The sequence below is a fragment of the Petaurus breviceps genome, unplaced genomic scaffold (genome assembly GCF_028583685.1).
Source record: "Petaurus breviceps papuanus isolate PSGF00001 unplaced genomic scaffold, PetGlider_PUasm1.0 90407, whole genome shotgun sequence".
Lineage (NCBI taxonomy): Eukaryota > Metazoa > Chordata > Mammalia > Diprotodontia > Petauridae > Petaurus > Petaurus breviceps.
The window spans coordinates 968,648-979,783 of record NW_027187241.1 but is presented as its reverse complement, the minus strand read 5'-3'; positions in this window follow the sequence as shown (position 1 = coordinate 979,783).

Below are 11,136 nucleotides of genomic sequence, written 5' to 3'. Positions count from 1 at the left end.
TACAAATGTGTGTATATAAATCTGCATTCCCGGCAGCAGCCAACCAAAAGGAATTTTTTTCACCATTCTGTAAGCAGATCAGAAATGCTTAAGGAGCTTAAGAAATGCTTAAGTACCTGTACATGCTCCAAAATGGAGAGGTGGGCCCCTCCATTTGATGTCATCAAAAATTTCTAGATTCAGGCGGCCAGGTGGTGCAGTGAATAGAGCACCAAGCCCTGGAGTAAGGAGGACCTGAGTTCAAATGTGGCCTTAGACACTTAACATTTACTAGCAGTGTGACCTTGGGCAAGTCACTTCACCCTGATTGCCCCTCCAAAAAAAAGCAAAAAAATTTTTTTCTAGATTCAAATTCACCAAACATCCACATGGGACCCTGTGGGTAGCTCCCAGGATCAGTATTGATCTCTCTTTGACTAGTCTCTGCTGCTTTCTCTTCCTTTGCCATTTATTTTTTGTGAAACAATAATGTTAATAATCTTTTGTCATCTTCCACCAGTGTTCTGCAAATTAATTTATAACATAAACTTGAGTGGTCTAAACTTTGGCTTCCCAGTCTCTACCACTGCCTTAACCGAGAAGCAATCCCTTCATGCAAGCTGTTGCTGGCTTGGGGACCTAAGAGAATTTATTTAAATGAATAAATATGACTAATTTGTAATTAGCATTTCAATTGTCTGTGTGTAAATAGTGCTTCTACAATGGTTGCAGTAGTTTAAAAACAGTTTTTAAAGTGCTCCTGGTAATCCTGTTTGTAAGGAACAAAGGATTTGCTAATCAAAGGCCAATTTTAGGTTGCTCATCTAATTACCATAAGATTTTAGTTAAAGGAGTCCAAAGGAATGTGGCTGCATATTAAGCGGTTATTTGACCAGTGGAGTCTTAGTCATTAATGCTACTGCTGAAATTCCTCAGACGATGCTGTTCAATGATACCATGAGTAATTTTAGCCCCACAGAGTCAGGCTACAACTTGTGCCTCTTCTACAATCTTCTCTTTTCTGGCAGAGGGGAAACAGTTATATGAATAATGGCAAACAATACACCCTTTAGGAAACTTTCTCAGTAACCTTTCCAAGTGGCAACAGAACAAAAGGGTTATGTTCCCCACAGGCAATGTGTATGTGATGTATCCGGCCTCTCAGGACTCTCTCTTATATAACATTTGTCTGGTTTCCAAATTTGAATGACTAGTAGGATGAGACTTTCCCAAACAGAGAGATTAGCAAATGAAATATTTTTGTAGCTTTTTTTTTCTTGCCCGGATGCATTTTCAAAAAGAAAAAGAAATCAGATGCACAAAGAAAATCAAACCCATGTACGTATTATTTCTCATACACGTTCTTCCAAACTATGTTTTGAATTTATACTGTTCTCCTAATTTTCCAGAGGAATCTTCACAGATGTTATCCTATTTTACCTTCATAAGAGCCTTGTGAATAAGTAGGACAGAAATTGCCCATTTTACAGATTAAAAAACCAAGGAATAGAAAGACAAAGAAATTTGGTCAAGGTCACACAGTGAATTAGAGGCAGAGCAGGACTCAGAATCCAAGGCTCTTAACTCCTACTCCTAATAGGTTTCCTTCTTTACCACACCAACCTCATGCTAAAAAACATAACAAAGGCTGATTCTACCCTATCAACTCCATTGTCACAGAGGTGGCTTCCTGGTCCATTAGCAAGTGAATTTAGTAGCTTTCCCAACTTATTTTGTTTTCAAGCTAATGTTCTATACTCACAGAAGTAGAAGAGGTTGCATTATCTCTAAGGATATACTTTCCAATTTCTGCTGGATTGTAGAATAGCCAATTTCAGAAAGTTGAGACTTCACATAATATTTTGCACAGATGTCTGTCAACACATCCCAAGGAGAGGCAAGGATCCAGAATTCTCAGGAGAAGTGGCGTAGTTTACATGCTACAAACTGTTTGGTCATACGGCCTTCAAACAATAGCTCACATTCATACAGTGCTTCAAGTTGTACAAAGTTCCTGACATATTGTTTCATTTGATCCTCACAACAATGCTTGGAAGTTAGATTATCTCCATGCTTTCAATTACAGTAATATGACTTATAAAGAAGTGTTGCTGGTCATTTGTTCAGTCACATATGACTTTTGTAACGCCATGGACCCCAACACTCTAGACCCATCTATTCTCTACTATCTCCCCAAGTCTGTCCAACCTCTTTCTTAGACACCTAAATCAAACCAGAAAGAGAGAGAGAGAGACAGAGAGAGAGAGAGAGAGAGAGAGAGACAGAGAGACAGAGAGTCAGAGACAGAGACAGAGAGAGACAGAGAGAAGGAAGGAAGGAAGGAAAGAAAGAGAGAGAGAGAAAGGAAGGAAGGAAGAAAGAAAGAAAGAAAGAAAGAAAGAAAGAAAGAAAGAAAGAAAGAAAGGAAGGAAGGAAGGAAGGAAGGAAGAAAGGAAGGAAGAAGGAAAGAAAGAAGGAAAGAAAGGAAGGAAGGAAGGAAAGAAAGAAAAAGAAAGAAAGAGGAAGGAAGAAAAAAAGAAAGAAAGGAAGGAAGGAAGAAAGAAAGAAGGAAAGTTTTTTTTTTTTTTTGCTTCCACCTACTCTTGAGACCATTTTCCAAATTATGGAGGGTTCATAAACTTTACCAGTAGAGGATATACCCATGTTAATGGAACTAAGACTCCATCTAAGTATTAATGTGGGTATTTACATACACATACACATATGGATATAAAAATAAATGTGAACCTGGCTGTTCAATTAATTCTGAACACATCTCTCTGAACTATCATTTTGCCCATATCTCTCTATCTTCTCTGGAGAAGACCATGAAAGACTTTTTTGCTGAGTGACTTCGAAGGTTTTTGAGATGTGTCTATATCTGCAGAACTTGGCTCAAATTGACAAATTTTCATTAAATGTTAATTACTAAGAACAATAATGGACATTCATATACTATTTTAAGGTTCACCAAGGGCTTTGCAGAGACAAACTAATGAACACAAAAATCTTGAGAAATACTTGTTTTAATTTTCATTTCACAGATGGAGAAACTGAGGCCCAGAAAAGTTAAGTGATTTTCCCTCATCATAGAGTTAATAGGGTGGTGGAGGCAAGATCTAAACGTGTGTCTTCCTGCCTATACATCTGGTACTCTTTCTACTCCATCATATAGCCTCTCAACAAGTACTTCCTTAAAATTCTACTGAGTCCTTAGAATGTGTAATATATGCTATAATATGCAACATATACTGTAATGTATGACATATGCTATAATATATAATACATGGCATAAAATATGATATATGCTATAATATATACTGTAATATACAAAATGTGCTATAATATATAATGCATACTATAATATATACATATATACTGCAATATATAATAAATGCTATGATAAATACAATATATGCTATAATATGGTATATGCCATTACATATGGTAACATATATGTACTGTAATGTACATAATACACACTCTAATATATACATTATATACTATATGTTATACTATAAAATATATTATGTGATATATGCTATAATATATAATATGCACTGTAATATGTAACCTATACTATAATATATAAAATATGTGGCATATGCTATGATGCACATAATATATGATAATATATGCCATATAACATATTTTATATCAAGTATAATATGTACTACATGACATGTGCTATATTATATGCTGCAACATACAATATATTAGAATATATTACATGTAGCAATATAAATTACATGCTGTGCTATGTGTAACATATACTATATAATAGATACTATAATATATAAGTTGCATGAGAGGTGGTGGTGGAGTAAGAAAGTGAGTGCATACAAAGCTAAATTAGGTATGATCTCCACCCTCAAGGAGCTTGCATTTCATGTAGACAGACAGGACAAACACTTGCAAGCCAAATAATAATAAAAAAGATTCAAATTATACTTTGACAGGTGTGAGACTCTGCAATGCAGAACACAACTTCGGCTTATTGTTGAAATCCCGGATTGCCTTTGGTGGCTTCTGCCTCTCCTCCTGACACCTCAACAAGGCCCGCCTTTGACTTACAGGATCCAGGCTCTGCCCTGAACCCTCCTAGAATTCCTTCTGCTCCCTGACAGAATTTCTTTTCATCCTGTCCAGGGCCAGATCCCAAAACCTTCCCATGACCCCATGTCAGTACTACATCTGCTATAATGACAGCAATTCAAACTCAGCCTACAAATGACCTCCCTAACTGAGTTTTGATCTCCCTCACCCCAGAGCTAGGTTTATTCACCCATGGCAGTCTTTACTGTTGAGGTTTCCCATGCCTTTCAAATGTCTCTTCCTGTCCCGTTTTCTCCAAACTTAAATGCCCCAGGAGACTTTGCTCCCTCATGTACATCAAACACTTTCCTTTGCCAGCTTCCTCATCTACCAACCCTCCAATTTAAACCTCTTTCCTTTTATGTGTTGTTTTAATAACAGATTACATTATCCGTGTGAAATAGTATACATCAGCCAAAGAATGAGAGATGAAAAGGAAGCCTCCATTAAAATTTCTTGGCAGTTACTTGTAACAAAGAGGCTGCCTCTAGGGTGGTCCCAAAGTCATGTCTCATAGGGATCTCAATTGCATACTGCTGCAATAAGCAAATAGTGAGTAGAAGGGAATTACAAATAAACCCTGGAGTTGGTTTCATGTACAAAAAGCATAGTTCAGGAGCCACTTCCAGGCCACATGAGGATTTTCCTAATAACTCCTACTTAGCAATGTTCTCTCTTTGCTTCCTCCCTGCCCCCCCCCCCCCTTTACTGGACCTCTGATTTCAGCTGTGTAGAAATCGATCTCCATCATTTGGTCTACAACTGTTCTGCAAAAAATATTCTTGAAGAGTTGCCCAAGACACTGAGAGGTAGGTTAAGTGTCTTTCCCAGGTTCACATAGCACTATAATGGGTCTAGAACGTAGATCTTCCTAAATCCAAAGCCAGCTCTCTACCTACTAGTCCATACTGTCTTTCTGAATATTTTGCAACATTCCACATCTGGACTCTTTCCCAGATCCCACTCATAGGTATAATGGTTGAGTCCCCACTGGGACACTCAAGTAGTGGGACAACTATCTTTAGGAGTCTTCATTCCTAACATTACAGTTCATGAGCCCCCACCAGTGTGCTTACTGCTAAGTAGTCAGTATACTCAATTAGTTTTCAAGAAAGGCATTTATTCAAATGTCATATCAAGATCATAAATTGCAAAATATTTCACACCACCACCCTTTCCTCCTGTGTGAGTTCATTCTTCATCAGTATCATCTTCAACTTCCCTGTCTCATTCTACACATCCCATCAATTGCTTAATTTTGTAATTTCTTTTTCTACAGCATCTTTAATGTGTCCATTTTCTCCATTCACACAACTAATACATTCTTATTCAGCTGCCAAAGTGATTTTTTAAAGGGTAGTCTTTATCATGCCACATTTACTATGGGCCAAGTGCTATGTTAAGGACTGGAGATACAAAGAAAGGCAAACTCCATCAGTCAGCATTTAAATTCTTCACATCTTGTTTCTTCCTATGTTTCCTATCTTCTTAACTTCTATTACCTTCCATGCACTCTAGAAACCATCCACACTGGCCTACTTGCTGTTACTTGTATAGAACATTCTATCACCTCCACACCTTTGCAATGGCTGTTCCCTGTACCTGGAAGACTCTCCCTTCCAGCCTGAAACATATTCCCTAGTTTTCTCTAAGACTCAGATCAGGCACCATTTCTGGTCAAGAAGAGGTGCCTCTTCTGTCTTCATCCCATCCCCAGCTGCTATTGACATATCCACTAAGATTATTTCACATCTACTCTACATGTATTTTGCATGTTCTGATTTACATATGCCATCTTTCTCATAATAATGCAAAGTTCTTGATGGTAGGGAGTTATTTGGTTTTTACCGGGGGAAGCTAGGTGCTGTAGGGGTAGAGTACCAGGCCTAGAGTCAGAAAAACCCAAGTTCAAATCCTTCTTTAGACTTTTACAAGCTGTAGGACTCTGGATAAGTTACTTAATCTCTATTTTCTTAACTGTAAAATGGGGATAATAACAGCACTTACCTCTCGGGACTGTTGTAAAGATCAAATAAGATTATATTTGTAAAACATTTAGCACAAAACCTGGCACATAGTAGGCATTTTAAAATGTTAGCTACTATGTTATGTTATTACTATTATTATTTTTTTGTACTTCCAACAGTCCCTGGCAAATAGTAAGTGCTTAAATCCTTGTTGATTAAATGGTTCTCTGGGCCTCATTTTCTTTATCTATAAACTTAAGGGTTTGAACTCAGTAATTATCAGCCTTTGTTTATAAGAGGATAAAGGTATCTGAAAAGGCGTTGTGACTGGTCTTTCCATTTACATTGTTGTAATAATTGTGTATATTGTTTTCTTGATTCTATTTACTTCTTTCTGCATCAGTTCATAGATTTTTTCATGATTCTCTGTTTTCAGCATAGTCATTGTTTCTTACAGTACATAATATTCTATTACATTCATGTACCAAAATTTGTTTAACCTTTCCCCAATTATTTTTATCTTTATGAGGATACACAAATTTTTAACATTTGTGAAAGTTTCCTTGCAACAACCTTGAGTAATACGAGTTTTGTTATCCTTGTATAATAAATATAGAAGCAAAAGCCTAGAAAGTAGATTTGTCCATAGTCATGTAGAGAATAAATGGCAGTGTCAATTTTCAAAACCTAAAATTTGCTTCGGATTGTAAATCTGGTGCTCTTTCCATTACACCAAAATGATTCTGTATAAGGTCACCTCCCATTCCACTTCCAACCATTCTGACAGTCTAAGAATTTTGCTTTCCTTTGATTATCATTCTATGTGAGATTAAAAGGAGTTGGGTGCAAAGGTGCTCATGAATCTCAGGTGCAGTCCCTGAGCCTATGGATACCTAGGTAAAATGAATAGCCTTGAGGATCCCCTGAGTGGCAGGGCTGGACCTCTTGGGAGCTCCTAGGCTGGACCTACTATCTCTGGGGGCTATTCAAGGTGAATTGATCATATGGTCAATGACATGAGAGATAATTCCTCAGCAGACCTGGTATATCTATGGTATTCCCTCTCTGTCTTCTACCTCTCTGAGGTCCCAATCTTCCTTAAGATCTTCTTTCTTAACCTAAAGTCAATGTGTATGTAGCTTGTGAAGTCTGCCAGTGAGATCTATTCCTTCATTTTCCTTTCATGATGAGTATTATCTTGTGCAGGTATAGATTAGGAACATAAAGAAAACCATTAATTGTACCTTTATTTGGTTCTTTTTATTTTAGGATCATAGATTTATAGTGAAAAATGTTTTAAAGGCCATCTAGTTCAAACTCCTCATTTGAGAGAGCCAAGGCTCATAGAACATTAAGCGACTTGTCCAATGGCACCAAAGTAAGGAAATAGCCAAGGTGGGATTCAAACCTAACTCTTGTGTTAGTATGTATGTGGCACTTTAAAGTTTGCTAAGTATTTACATATACCATCTTATTTGATTCTCACAACCAGGGGAGGTAGAGGCTCTTATTATCTCCATTTTACAGATGAGGAAACTGAGGCTGAGAGAGGTTAAGTGATTTGCCTAGGGTCACACAGTTAATGTGTCTGAGGCAGGATTTGAACTCAAGTCTTCCTGATTACAAGTCCAACATTATCCACTGCATTTCTTGGCTACCAAGATCTAATACTCTTTCTACTACACTGTGTTATCTTTTACTGAATCATGCCTCTCCAAATGTTGAGAGTCATAAGGAAATATCTCATCTGTCTCCCTCAAGGTTTCCCTTTGCCAAACATGGATGGGAGAAGACAGACCTGAACCAGGTAAGAGGAAGAGGTGGGGGTTTCCTGTATATCCCCTTTTCCTTGGCTCTTACACTCCCATTCTGGGTTAATGGAATCACTATGGAGTTTCGAGGCAAAAAAGAAAATCCTCTACAAGAGGCAAAATGTTTGCACAGCATGCCCCATGCTTCTGCCAGACCACCCCATGTCAACAGCCAAGACCCTTGTTAAGAATGCACTTCTGTGTAACACTCTGACAGTAAAGGTTATCAGGTTTGACCTAAAGAGAAGCAGGGTATCATAGTAACTTCAGAAGCAGACCTAGGTTCGAATCATGATTTTGTCTCTTACTAACAATGTAACATTGAGCAAGTCACTTGAACTTTCTATGCCTTAGTTTTTTCATCTGTAAAATGAGTGAATTGGACCAGATGAACCCTGAGGCTACTTCTAGCTTTAAATCTATGTTAACCTGAGTGAAGTTGAGCAAGTCAGTCAAGCATTTGGGGATCTAATTTCCTCAACTCTAAAATAAGGAAGTTGGGCCTGATGATTCTCAATGACTCTCCCAACTCTAAAATCTCACAAGGTATAGGTGAGGTAGGTATAGTGGCAACCACACTGGCATACCTAGGATGGCTGCTAGCACAGGTTCTTAAATCTGCTTTACTAGAAAAGATAGCTGTTCAAGGGGTCAACAATGTTTTTGTAATTACATTCATTAGTTCAGGGGAAAAATCAGCACCCTGAACTTCAGAGAAAATCCAAAAAAAGAAAATAAAGAAAATACAAACAGAGAAATAAAGACCAACAGATAGGGCTTCTGTCTGAGAAATTAGCACAGATCAACAGACAGATCCAACTGTCTGACCAAAACAATACATTCATAGTTACCAGAGAGAGAAGCACCAACATCTGGGTTTTTCAAAGTCGGAGGGAGGAGGGGCATTAATGACTACCCAGAGTCTCATTTGGTCAAATCATAAGAATTGAGTGAGCCCCAAAGCAAAATGCTAACCTCATGGTACATATACCCTTTTTAGAGCCAGAGGTTATCACAACCTTCATGACTCAGTGCCCAATTAGAAATTAACAAAAGGTGTGAACATTCCTACAAACAAGCTTCCCTTAATGGGCTCCACATGAGGCCTATTTTAATGGGTGGGGAAGATATTAAATCCCATTAATATTACAGTAGAGAGTATAAATATTATCATCCCCATTTTACCAATGAGAAAATTGAGGCTCAGTCCAAAGTCCAAATAAGTGGTTAAGTGGTGGAGCTGGAATGTAGGTTTTCTCCTATTCCAGTATGCCTACCATGACACAAATATGCCTTGTGGCCTCAAACAGCGGATTACCATATGCCACTCATAAGGATGGCTGCTCCATTACTAAGTTGTGGCTGCCAAGTGTACCTTTTTTAGCTTTGGGGCAAAAAGAAGAAAAGAAAAGGGGGAGGAGAAAAAGGTGATGAAGAAGACAAAGGGAAGGGGAAGGGAAAAGATGAATGAGCTAGGGAGGAGGGGAATAAAGACGCCAAGGAGGGAAAGGAAGGGGGAGAAAAATGAAACAGAGGAGGTGGCCAGGAAATCAACCTTTCTAATGTGTTTTTAAAAATCCTCTATTGATAAAGTTCTTCAATAATGTGAATTATTAAGTGATTTCTCCCCAGTAACTCTTCAAGTTTTATAGCCCTCATTTTACAGATGAGGAACTGAGGCTTGGGTGCACTTCAAACTACTTTCTCTTCTGTAAAGGAGGTCCTGGTTCATTACTGTTTCATTTCCCTGGAACTGAGGAATAATGCCACTCCAATCATGGGCAGTCACAAATAATCCTTCTACAGTAGTCCACAAAATGTGCTTAGCTATTTCCCACTTGGGTACTGTCACTGACATTAGGAAAAAGAACACAGTGTATTTACTAACCCAGCCATGCACAAAGATAAGCTTTATTTTTCTTCCTACAGTAACTCTAGATTTTGTTATCTGTCTGTATTATCAGAATAGTTAAAGAGTTACATATGTTAGGGCCAAAGAACTGAGCTTTGATGTGGTCTCAGCTTCTAGGAAAAGTCTTCCCACTCTCTTGTTTTGGGTTTTATTGTCTTTCCTTCCATCTGGTTTTCTAAGATGCATCCCTGCCTGCCAGTAACCAAGGAAGACAAAGCAGGATGTTCAGAGAGGAAAAAAAAAACAAAAAACATTCTCTGTAAACTCTTCTCTCCAGGATCAATATTTGGATTAGGAACTTCTTGGGATAGTAGGAAGGGCTGCCTGGGGATGTTGGGAGGCCCTCTGACATAGATGTTGGGCTCTTGTTTAGAACTGCTGCTTGTTTTCTCATGCAGGTGCAGCAGCTTTACAGCCAGGAAATAATCACAGACATTGGTGAGCTGAATGCCTAGGATGCCTGTTGTAAAAAATGTTTAATTCAAAGGTCATGATTACCATCCCTCTTCTGCACCCCCAAACTCCATGCATTATATAGTGCTTTATACTTTGAAAAATGCTTTCATATTGATAATTTCACTCAATAGAATCACAGAAATATGAAAAATGCATGGGCTTTAAAAGACACCTAGGCTAAGCTGCACCCACACAGGAACCTGTCTACAATGTCCCTAAAAAGGGATCGTCTAGCCATTCTTTGAAGACATCCAGTAGGGGTGGAGGGAGGAGGGAAGCACTACTTCATGAAGGAGTACATTCTACTTTGAGAAAGCTTAAATTCTAAGGACATTTTTTATTGCAATTTGTCGCTTTTCAATTTTCTCCCATTGGGACATAGAGAACAAGTCTTATCATTTCACTACTCAAAAATGTCTGTCATATGCCCTGTCCCCCAAAGCCTTCTTATTTATATAGTTCCTTTGACTGATTCTTATAGGTCACAGTTTCCAGTTCACTCACCATCCTGATCATCCTCTTCTGGAGAGGCTTTAGCCTGTTAATGTCCTTCCTAAAAGTCAGGTGCCCAACACTGACCACAACTATGTCTTATCAATCTTTTCTATCCAGTATTTGTAAAATTGATTATTTAAACCCAAGTATAATACTTTACATTTATTCCTTTTAAATTTTATCTAACTAAACTTAGCGCGTTGTTTTGGCTTATTAACATATTTTTGGCTTTTAACATACTTTGAATGTATTAGTTGTTCCTCCCAGCTTTGTGCCATTTATAGATTTCTTAAGTATATTACCCATAGATTCATCCAAGTCATTAATAAAATCTTGAACAGCACATGGCTAAGTATGGATCCCTGGGGCACTCTATTTGAGATTTCTTTTCAAGTTAACATAGGCCAATGAATGACTACTC